Source organism: Carcharodon carcharias, chromosome 21, assembly GCF_017639515.1.
Source record: "Carcharodon carcharias isolate sCarCar2 chromosome 21, sCarCar2.pri, whole genome shotgun sequence".
Lineage (NCBI taxonomy): Eukaryota > Metazoa > Chordata > Chondrichthyes > Lamniformes > Lamnidae > Carcharodon > Carcharodon carcharias.
Genome location: NC_054487.1, coordinates 88,520,859 through 88,532,965, shown reverse-complemented (window position 1 = coordinate 88,532,965; position 12,107 = coordinate 88,520,859). Strand labels below are relative to the sequence as shown.

General features: G+C 44.8%; 1 protein-coding gene across 1 annotated transcript in view; it reads left to right on the top strand.

The window, feature by feature from the left end:
• The first annotated feature begins 220 nt into the window (after positions 1-220).
• nav3 (neuron navigator 3) overlaps positions 221-12,107 on the top strand; it is a 291,371-nt gene continuing 279,484 nt past the window's right edge. Inside the window, exon 1 of the mRNA XM_041216018.1 lies at positions 221-346. The gene's annotated coding sequence lies outside the window, so the exon portion shown is untranslated. The remainder of the gene's footprint in view (positions 347-12,107) is intronic.

Sequence of the window (12,107 nt, the reverse complement as noted above, 5' to 3'; positions counted from 1 at the left end):
TTGATATTGGAATAGAGCTGAGCCGGGAAGCTTTCTGTTGAATAATAACACTAATGTAGAGCCATGGCAGACAGTGGCTGGTGAGAAATGCAAGAGAGCCATTGATAGCAGCAAAGCTAGCAGGTGGGAGAGAGGCAGATAGTCTGCACACCTTGCCCTGCAACTTGCTGCATGCCCAGTCCTCTAACCCTTTTGTTGCCTTGCAGGCTCCCAGGGCCCTCCAGGGTGTCAGCTGCGGGCAGTGCTACCAAGGTCCAAGGAGCCAACAATTTGAACAGACGGAGTCAGAGTTTCAACAGCATTGACAAGAGCAAGCCCCCACAGTATGCAGCCAGCAACGAGAAAGGTAATCCCCTTGGAACTGTTCCTCTAACTCTTGTTTTCCTGTGCTGCTTGCATTTCTCTAGTGCCTCTCACAACTTCAGGACATTCCAAAGTGTTTTCCAGCCAATGAAGTTCTTTTGAAGTGTTGGCTGTTACTGTTGTAACGTAGGAAACGCAACAGCCACTTTGAACACAGCAAGCTCCCACAAACAGAAATGTGAGGGTGATGTCAGTTGGGGTATAAATATTGGCCAGGACACTGTTCTTCAAATTTTGGCTGTGGGATCTTTTACACCTGCCTGAGAAAGCAGACAGGTTAAGCAGATAGATTTCAATCCAACAAACAGAATACAGAAGGCCATTGGTCTGGAGCTGGACTCCTTCTCCATTTTCATATTGTCTTTTATCAGTAGATTTGTGATTTCATTTGAAGTTGTGCAGACTTTTGCATCTCGAAACAGCACAAAAACAGAATCACAGAATTGTTACAATGCAGAAGAAGGCCATTCAGCCCATCGTGTCTGCACCAGCTCTCTGAATGAGCTTTCATCTAGTGCCATTCTCCTGCCTTCTCCCTGTAATCCTTTACCGCAGAGGGTTGTAGAGGCTGGGTCGTTAAGTATATTCAAGGCTGAGATAGACAGATTTTTAATCACTAAGGGAATCAAGGGTTATGGGAAAAAGGCAGGAAAGTGGAGTTGAGGATTATCAGATCAGCCATGATCTCATTGAATGGCGGAGCAGACTCAATGGGCTGAATGGCCTCTTTCTGCTCCTATGTCTTATGATCACACTTTTATGCTTCCAGCAATTGGCCAGCTGGGTGTTATGAAAGAGGTTTGGCATTCAAGATTGATAAACGGATTATTCGTTCAAGAACTATGTGTTTAACCTCTCATGTGAAAGACAGCATTTTCAACAGTGCAGCACTCCTTCAGTGCTGCACTGGAAGGGTCTGGAAGGGTGAGAGTTCGTGCTCAATTGTCTGACCCTAAAGATTCAGAGGTGAGGGTGCTTCCACACTGAGTAATGTCTGTGTGTTGAGCAACCTGTGTAAAGAGTACATCTGTTCCAACGATATTCCTGTTTTGAAAACTACTGGGGCAATATGATTGGATGCATTGGCAGGGCAAGAAGACAATGCCATTTCTGTGTCACTCACAGTCTCTCATTGTGGACGTACCCATGGGTGTTTCATACCTGATGTCACTGTGGTTTTTCCTGTGCACATTGATGATATTAACTGGGCATACAGCCATGTGGAAAAGAAGGCACAATGGGCCCCTCTATTTGGCCCACACAAATCTCCCCGCTGCTTCAGCACTCTCACTGGACCCAACATCATCTTTTATTTGGGAAGAAAAAAGGGAGGAGCTCTTGTTCCACCTCAGAATTAACAAACCCTGAGAGTTTACATCTCAGTGAAGACGGTTTTATTGGAGGAAACTGGAATCAGTAGCAGGCGATGGTGATGTGCCTTCAGCCACCAGCCCCTAAATCTTCTCAGAAAGCTGACTAGTGTAAGTGTTAAGGCCTGCCAATGGAGCTGGATTGTGCAGACTTTGTGGAAAATGGTTAAGTGAGTAATGAGGGAAGCCTGATTTACTCACTGTATCCTATACCTACTGGTAACGCTTTGTTGCAGAGAAATGCGAGTAGGGTTTTGGTGAGGCAGATTGACAAACTAGAACTGTCACACAAACACTGAACTACTCCTTACAGCTGCTGAAGACAGCTTTGGCTGGTGAGACAGAAGCTGCACAAGTTAGGAGAAGAGTGCAAAGGTAAGTCATGAACCGCAAGAGAATGTCCAGGCCGAGGATGTGAATGAGTTTGAAGAAAAGTCATAGCAACTATCACCTGCTAAAATGTTAATCTTGAGAATGGAACAATGTTAGCAAGAGAGGAGGTTAAGGCTTTGGAGAGGGTACAGATGTGGGTCATCGGGACGATCCCAGGGCTGAGCGAGTTCAGTTAATGTAGAGAGACTGAAGAAACTAGGATTGAAACTGGGAAAGGAGTATCAAAGGTTAAGGGGAGATTTAAGAGTAGTGTTCAAAATTCTTCTGAAAGTGGGTTGGTAACCAGAGGTCAAAGGAATAAGATAATTGTCAAAGGAACTCATACTGTTCCTCCTTTGAGGCGAAGATGACCATGTTCATCATCTGGGGTGTTTGGTAGGGTTCTGGTGGGTACGTAGGTGACTGCTCAGGCTGACCTGTGTCACGTAGGACAGGATACCGCTGATGATTGAGTTTGGTTACCTCAGCATTCCTCCTTGTGTTTTCTGTCTGTCTCTGATATGAGCTTTTGAAGGAGGCTGCACTCTTTTCAATTGGCTGTGCCAGCTGCAGTGATCCTGGGAGAGCTTCTCCCAGGACAAGGACTGAAAGGTGCAATCAAATTCTGTAGGAATGGGTCTGGATTGGAAAAGGACCAATTTTCAGGGTTAGGAGGATATAGCTGGGGTGTGGGACTGAACTGGACAGTGCTTTGGAAGAATATGGGTGGTTAATGTAGCTCCACATGGGTTGGACTGTGGGAGGTCAAAGGCCATATAATTGCTGTGCCCATGTAGAGCTTCAACACGAGACATTAAGGCTTGAAATAGTCGACATATGGTGCAGGGAAGGCGCTGTTTGAATTAAAGCACATTGGGCCCAAGCACAGAAATCTATGCATTTAATCTGCATTGCTGCTAATCTTGGAACCCATGAGCCAGGATTTTATGGCCCCACCACAGCAAGTCTCCCTCAGCAATGTGATGAGACATTTAAATCTCCATTTAGTTCAGCGGGACAGTAATATCCCGCTGGGCAGGAGAGGCTGTAAAAGCCTGGCTGTGGTATTTAGACTGGGTGAGAAAAGGTTGAAGTTTTTCAGTCTGAAATCTTGCAGTAGCGGGGAAGAAAATTTCACTCAAAATGCAAACAAAAGGAAAGATTAGGGAGCTGAGTTTGAAAAGGTCGACCTTCCGCGGGGACACCAACACGCAGCTAATGATTTTTTGCTCAGTTGATTTATTTGCAGCATTCCATAAATGGAAATGCAGTGAGGCATAGTTATCGAGTTATTCTCACTGAGTGCAATTCCAGAATGCAAATCGATGCAGACAGTTAAAAGATGCTGGGATGGTGAGGCTTTCTAGCCAAGCAGAGTGGTGGAATGGTTCATGAAGGCAGCTCACCACCACCTTCTCAAGGGCAATTAGGGGAATGAGTAACAACTGTGCACTGAGCCACTGATGCCCACATTCCAAGAAGAATAAAGAACGACAATGCAACCAAGCAGGGGAAAGGCTGGCTTTGTTGGCAAAGTCACTCTCACTTCATAAGTATAACATTAACTTATCCACTTTGGCAGGAAAAATAAGATTGTTGCAAATGCTTCAGCCTTATCTTTTGCACTGATGTGCTGGGCTCCCCCATCATTGAGGATGGGGATATTTGTGGAGCCTCCTCCTCCAGTGAGTTGTTTAATTGTCCACCACCATTCACAACTGGATGTGGCAGGACTGCAGAGCTTAGATCTGATCCGTTGGTTGTGGGATCGCTTAGCTCTGTCTATCACTTGCTGCTTATGCTGTTTGGCACGCAACTAGTCCTATGTTATAGCTTCACCAGGTTGACACCTCATTTTTAGGTATGCCTGGTGCTGCTCCTGGCATGCCCTCCTGCACTCTTCATTGAACCAGGGTTGATCCCCTGGCTTGATGGTAATGGTAGATTGGGAGATATGCCGGGCCATGAGGTTACTGATTATGGTTGAGTACAATTCTGCTGCTGCTGATGGCCCACAGCATCTCATGGATGCCCAGTCTTGATTGCGATATCCGTTCGAAATCTAAGATAAAAGCAAAATACTGCGGATGCTGGAAATCTGAAACAAAAACAAAAAATGCTGGAAAAACTCAGCAGGTCTGATAGCATCTGTGGAGAGAAAGACAGAGTTAACGTTTCGAATCCGTATGACGAGTTTTTGTTTGAAATCTATCCCATTTAGCACAGTAGTAGTGCCACACAACACGATGGAGGGTATCCTCAATGTGAAGGTGGGACTTCATCTCCACAATGACTGTGCGGTGGTCACTCCTGCCGATACTGTCATGGACAGATGCATCTGCAGCAGGCAGGTTGGTGAGGATGAGGTCAAGTATGTTTTTCCCTCTTGTTTGTTCCTTCACCACCTGCTGCAGACCCAGTCTAGCAGCTATGTCCTTTAGGACTTGGCCAGCTCGGTTGTGGTGGTGCTACCGAGCCACTTGTGGTGATGGACATTGATGACCCTACCCAGAGCACATTCAGTGCCCTTGCTACCCTCAGTGCTTCCTCCAAGTGATGTTTAACATGGAGGAGCACTGATTCATCAGCTGAGGGAGGGTGGTACGTGATCAACAGCAGGAGGTTTCCTTGCCCATGTTTGATCTGATGCCATGAGACTTCGTGGAGTGGATGTTGAGGACTCCCAGGATAACTCCCTCCCGACTGTATACCACTGTGCCACCACCTCTACTGGGTCTGTCCTGCCGGTGGGACAGGACATACCCAGGAATGGTGATGGTGGTGCCAGGACATGATCTGTAAGGTATGATTCCGTGAGGATGACTATGTTAGGCTGTTTCTTTGACTAGTTTGTGAGACAGCCCTCCCAATTTTGGCACTAGCTTCCAGATGTTAGTAAAGGGGATTTTGTAGGGTCGACAGGGCTGAGTTTGCCATGGTCATTTCCAGAGCTGAGGTTGATGCCGGGTGGTCCATCTGGTTTCATTCCTTTTTATTGAATTTTTAGTGGTTTGATACAAATGAGTGGCTTGCTAGGCCATTTCTGAGGGTGTTTAATAGTCAACCACATTACTGCACATCTGCAGTCTAGATCTGTAGCCCAGACCTGGTGTGGACAGCAGATTTCCTTCCCTATAGGACATTAGTGAACCAGATGGGTTTTTACAACAACCACGAAAGTTCATGCGACTGATTTCTGGGATGAAGGGGTATCGTGTGAGGAAAGGCTGGACAGGCTGGGCCTGTATCCATTGGAGTTTAGAAGAATGAGAGATGATCCTATTGTAATATACAAGATCCTGAGGGGATTGGAGTTTAGAAGAATGAGAGATGATCCTATTGTAATATACAAGATCCTGAGGGGATTGGAGTTTAGAAGAATGAGAGATGATCCTATTGTAATATACAAGATCCTGAGGGGATTGGAGTTTAGAAGAATGAGAGATGATCCTATTGTAATATACAAGATCCTGAGGGGATTGGAGTTTAGAAGAATGAGAGATGATCCTATTGTAATATACAAGATCCTGAGGGGATTGGAGTTTAGAAGAATGAGAGATGATCCTATTGTAATATACAAGATCCTGAGGGGATTGGAGTTTAGAAGAATGAGAGATGATCCTATTGTAATATAAAAGATCCTGAGGGGATTGGAGTTTAGAAGAATGAGAGATGATCCTATTGTAATATACAAGATCCTGAGGGGATTGGAGTTTAGAAGAATGAGAGATAATTTTATTATAATATACAAGTTCCTGAGGGGACTTGACAGGGTGGATGCTGAAAGGATGTTTCCCCGTGTGGGTGAGGCTAGAATGAGGGGACACAGTTTTAAAATAAGGTGTCTCCCATTTAAGTTGGGGATGAGGAGACATTTGTTCTCTCCGAGGGTCATTTGCATGTGAAATTCTCTTCCCCAGAGATGGGTGGAGATAGGGGCATTAAATATTAAGGTAGAGTTAGAGGGATTCTTGTTAACAAGGGAGTCAAAGATTATTGGGGGTAGATAGGAACATGGAGCCGAGACCACAATCAGATCAGCTATGATCTTATAAAATAGCGAAACAGGCTCTGGAGGCTGAATGGCCTACTCTTGCTCCAAATTCGTATGTTCATGATAAATATTTATTTCAAAATTCTCTCAATAAATATTCAATCCTACAGTTACTCTCCCAACCCTAGCCACCCAACCCCACCCTCTTCCTTCCCTCCCAGTTCAACTTTAGCCAATGATTATCATTTATCGATGACAGTGGCGATCAGTGAACATGTGAGCTAATGCTTAGTGATTGTGCATTGAACCTGAACATTGCAGAGGCCGACATGTAGCCCAATGTCTCACTGGGACATCTTCTGAGACAATCTTTTGGTCGAGTTGGAGATATCACGATGGCGATGATTGTGCTGGTTTTTAACCGTGAGATATCGATATCTCGTGTGTCATTTCACCAGAGCTTCATGGTTACTTTGGAAAGTGGTGATTTTATTAGTTTGCTGGTTTCTGACTCCTCCCCTTCATGAGGTTGCCTTGGTTTCCTCAGGTGACAATCACCCTCCTGCAGGAGGCAGTACCGTTCTGTGGGTAACAGGCAGGCAGACTTGGGGGCAGTTAACAGCCACTTGCATTTACATAGTGCCTTTAACATAGGAATATACCTAAGGTTGCTTATAGAGGAAGGTAATCAGGCAAACAAATTGACACTGAATCAAAGAAACATTATTACAGAACAGGCTGGGTCAAAAAGGTCGGATTTATGATTGGTTTAAAGGAGAAGAGAGAGGCCTGATTTAGGGAGAGAATTTCACAGTTTAAGGTCTAGAAGGCTGGAGGCAGAGCCAATGTTGGGGCAAAGGGTCTGCGGGGTGTGCAAGGGGGCAGAATTCCAGAAGCACAAAGATTCCAAAGGGCTGTAGGGCTGGTGGGAGTAATATAAGAGATCAGGATTCAAACGACTCCTGTTAACGTTTCACTGCTCAGGCTGGAACTGGAGTCAGATCCAGACCCATTCATTATATTCTTCTCCTATTGAATTTGGCTACTGAGAAAATGCTGAGGATTTGATTCAGGTTTGACTTCCTTGTAAAAGCTGCCGGGAATCTGTTCAAACCAGGAATTGAGGTTGATCAGATGGTGCCAATTGTGACCACAGCTGTGCGGCAGACTGCCAGAGTATCTGAATGATGACCCCATGGCTGGTATTTCAAAGAAACCATTTCTGTAGCATCATATTTGTTTTTGTTTTAAGTTGATAGTCTAATACGAGAACAATTCCAAAAGTGGTTGCAGGGGTTTTGTGGCTCACTTTGGGTCTTTGAAGCTCCATTTGTTACTCTCACTGGTTAATTCACGTTAGATGGGAATGAATCAAAATTGCAAGCTTAGCACAGAAAGGTTAGTCTAAAGTTGACGTTCAAAGAGGTATTCGGCTCACTGTGCCTGTGCCAGCTCTTATGAAACAGTGATCCAATTAATCCCACTCTCTCTCTATTTACCTGGAAATCTTTGCTTTTCAAGTAATTATCCAACACCCTTTTGAAAGTTTCTATTGAATCTGCTTCCACCGCCCTTTCACACAGCGCAGTCCAGATCACAACAGCTCATTGTGTAAAATATTTATTTTCCTCATTTTGCCTCTGGTTCCCTTGCTAACCTTGTTAAATCTGTGTCTTTTGGTTACCAACCCTTCTGCAACATGGATTTTGAACACCTCTATCAAACCTCCCTGAACCATACTAGCTTCTCCAGTTTCTCTATATAACTGAAGCCCCTGGAATCATTCTAGTAAATCTGCTCTCCAGGGCCTTCACATTCTTCCTAAAGTGTGGTTCCCAGAATTGGACACAATACTCCAGTTGTCCCTGGACCAGTGTGTCATACAGGTCTATCATAACTCCCTTTCTTTTGTACTCATGTCAAGTGTGCAGAGACAGGAAATTCCTGGCTTCGCAAACCCTAAATTCATAAAAGTGGCCTCAAACAGCAAACCTTCGGTACTATAATGGGGGGTCAAGGGGGCAACTCCACCGGGGGTCGGAGGCGGGCCCAGTGTGGGCTGGGTAACTCAGACAGATATAAAGCAGGCCCTCAGAAAGGCCCGTTTGTGAGATAGGTTGTCCATGATGAAGTGTCAGAGCATCGGAGGAGATGTCATTGTCTTGTCAGGTGAGTGGGGACTATATAAATGTTAACCAAATGTCAGCTGACCCTGGAATGATGGCCCAACATGGTCTTTTCCTAGGAGAAAATTGTCATTGTTGCTGCCCCTTCATAGTGCACTGTACTGAAGCACTTAAACCATGGAGTGGATTCCAATGATGCAGCCATAGAGATGGCATCATCTTGGTAAAGGTATTCTGCAGTAATGTGGTTAGCTGCCAAGACGCAGTAGGTGGATGAATGCTGTACATTGCCTTGGTCATTATCCTATCCACTTGCCCTCTTGCCATCTATCAATCAGGATCCACCTCACACCTGTGCACTTTTTTGTTATTCATTCATGGGATATGGATTTGACAGCTAGGCCAGCATTTATTGTCCATCCCAAATTTCCCTTGTTCAGAGGGCATTTAAGAGTCAACCACATTGCTGTCATGGAAACATAGAAACTAGGAGCAGGAGGAGGCCATTCGGCCCTTCGAGCCTGCTCCGCCATTCTTTATGATCATGGCTGATCATCCAATTCAATAGCCTGCTCCCACTTTCTCGCCATATCCTTTGATCCCTTTCGCCCCAAGAGCTATATCTAACTCCTTCTTGAAAACATACAATGTTTTGGCTTCAACCACTTTCTGTGGTAACGAATTCCACAGGCTCACCACTCTCTGGGTGAAGAAATTTCTCCTCATCTCAGTCCTAAATGGTCTATCCCATATCTTCAGACTATGACCCCTGGTTCTGGACTCCCCCACCATTGGGAACATCCTTCCTGCATCTACCCTGTCTTGTCCTGTTAGAATTTTATAGGTTTCTATGAGATCCCCCTCATTCTTCTCAACTCCAGCGAATATAATCCTACTCGACTCAATCTCTCCTCATATGTCAGTCCCACCATCCCAAGAATCAGTCTGGTAAACCATCGCTGCACTCCCTCTATAGCAAGTACATCCTTCCTCAGATAAGGAGACCAAAACTGCACACAATAATCCAGGTGTGGTCTCACCAAGGCCCTGTACAATTGCAGCAAGACATCCCTGTTCCTGTACTCGAATCCTCTGGCTATGAAGGCCAAATGAATACCATTTGCCTTCTTTACCGCCTGCTGCGCCTACATGCTTACCTTCAGCGACTGGTGTACAAGGACACCCAGGTCTCGTTGCACATTCCCCTCTCTCAATTTATAGCCATTCAGATAATAATCTGCCTTCCTGTTTTTGCTACCAAAGTGGATAACCTCACATTTATCCACATTATACTGCATCTGCCATGCATTTGCCCACTCACTTAGCTTGTCCAAATCACCCTGAAGCATCTCTGCATCCTCCTCACAGCTCACCCTCCCACCCAGCTTTGTGTCATCTGCAATTTGGAGATGTTACATTTACTTCCTTCATCTAAATCATTAATATATATTGTGAATGACTGGGGTCCCAGCACCGATCCCTGGGGTACCCCACTAGTCACTGCCTGCCATTCGGAAAAAGACCTGTTTATTCCTACTCTTTGTTTCCTGTCTGCCAACCAGTTTTCTATCCATCTCAATACACTACCCCCAATCCCATGCGCTTTAATTTTAAGCGCTAATCTCTTATTTGGGACTGTCGAAAGCCTTCTAAAAATCCAAATAAACCACATCCACTGGCTCCCCCTCATCAACTCTACTTGTTACATACTCAAAAAATTCCAGTAGATTTGTCAAGCATGATTTCCCTTTCATAAATCCATGCTGACTCTGTCCGATTCTGCCACTGTTTTCTAAGTGCTCAGCTATTAAATCTTTTATAATGGACTCTAGAATTTTCCCCACTACCAATGTCAGGCTGACTGGTCTATAATTCCCTGTTTTCTCTCTGCCTCTCTTTTTAAATAATGGGGTTACATTAGGTACCCTCCAATCTGTAGGAACTGATCCAGAGTCTATAGAATCTTGGAAGATGACCACCAATGCATCCACTATTTCTAGGGCCACTTCCTTAAGTACTCTGGGATGTAGATTATCAGGCCCTGGGGATTTATCAGCCTTAAATCCCATCAATTTACCGAGCACCATTTCCCTACTAATACTGTTTTCTTTCAGTTCCTCCCTCTCACTAAACCCTGTGTTCCCCAACATTTCTGGTATGTTATTTGTGTCCTCCTTTGTGAAGACAGAACCAAAGTATGTATTTAGTTGGTCAGCCATTTCTTTGTTCCCCATTATAATTCCCCTGTTTCTGATCGTAAGGGACCTACATTTGTCTTCACCAATCTTTTTCTCTTCACATAACTATAGAAACTTTTACAGTCAGTTTTTATGCTCCCCGCAAGCTTACTCTCGGACTCTCTTTTCCCTTTCTTAATCAATACCTTGGTCCTCCTTTGCTTAATTCTAAACTGATCTAATAGTATCTCTAATCTCCCTTGTAAACCTTTCCTGTTTTACTTTTGCACCAGATGGAATAAACATTGGTTGCAGTTCACCCATGCACTCTTTGAATGTTTGCCAATGCCTATCCACCGTCATCCCTTTAAGTAATGTTTCCCAATCCATCATAGACAGCTCGCGCTTCATATCATCATAGTTTCCTTTATTAAGATTCAGGATTCAAGTCTCAGAATCAATTACATCACTCTCCATCTTGATGAAGAATTCTATCATCCCTAAGGGACCTTGCACAACTAGATTGCCAATTATTCCTTTCTCATTACACAATACCCAGTCGAGGATGGCCTGTTCTCTCGTTGGTTCCTCAACATATACACTCCAGGAATTCCTCCTCTACAGTATTGTTACTAATTTGATTAGCCCAATCTATATGCATATTAAAGTCACCCATAATTACAGATGTTCCTTTATTACATGCATCTCTAATTTCCTGTTTAATGCTATTCCCAACATCACCACTACAGTTTGGGGGTCTATATACAATCCCCACTAACATTGTTTGCCCCTTGGTGTTTCTCAGCTCTACCCATACAGATTCCACATAGTCGGAGCTAATATCTTTCCTCACTATTGCGTTAATTTCCTCTTTAACCAGCAATGCAGCTCCACCACCTTTTCATCTGTCCTTCCTAAATACTGAACACCATTGGATGTTCAGTCCCCATCCCTGGTCATCCTGCCTCCATAATCCCGACTATATCATACCCGTTTACATCTATTTGTGCATATGTAGGCCAGACTGGGTAAGGATGGCAGATTTCCTCCTCTAAAGGACATTTGAGAACCAGATGGGTTTTTACAACAATTGATAATGGTTCCATGGTCACTATTAGACTTTTAATTCCAGATTTTTATTCAATTTAAATTCCACCATCTGCCTTGGTGGGATTTGAACCTGGGTCCCCAGAGCATTACCCTCGGTCTCTGGATTTCTCATCCAGTGACAATACCATTACTGCCCAGTGTCCAAGGAGTTCAACTGAATCATTCCAGAATTGCACTAAGTGTGGTAGCGGGCGTGAAAAACAATGTTTTATCCACCAACGCAATGGCAGTTTTCGAGCAATATCGTCCCATTCCCGCCTCATAAATTATGCAGTCACAGGAAACACACCGTCTCACTGGCTGACAGCCTCCAGTTGGTCCACTGCACCATTACCTCACTGCTTCCTCATCCTGGGTGTCATATTTAAACTGCAGCCGCGCACATACTTCTCAATGCTTGCAACCCAGGACTGCTCCGGTGAAGACATGGCCCCAATAGCCAAGAAGAACGCAGTCCTCCGATTCGGTGACACATCCCTGGGACGCCTTCGGGATGCCATGGAGGTCTGCCACGATGTCCTCTGCCCCAGCTCAGGCCACAGGAGGCCCATCAGTCTCACCACTCCAGGTTGGGAGGCAGTGGCAGTGGTGGTCA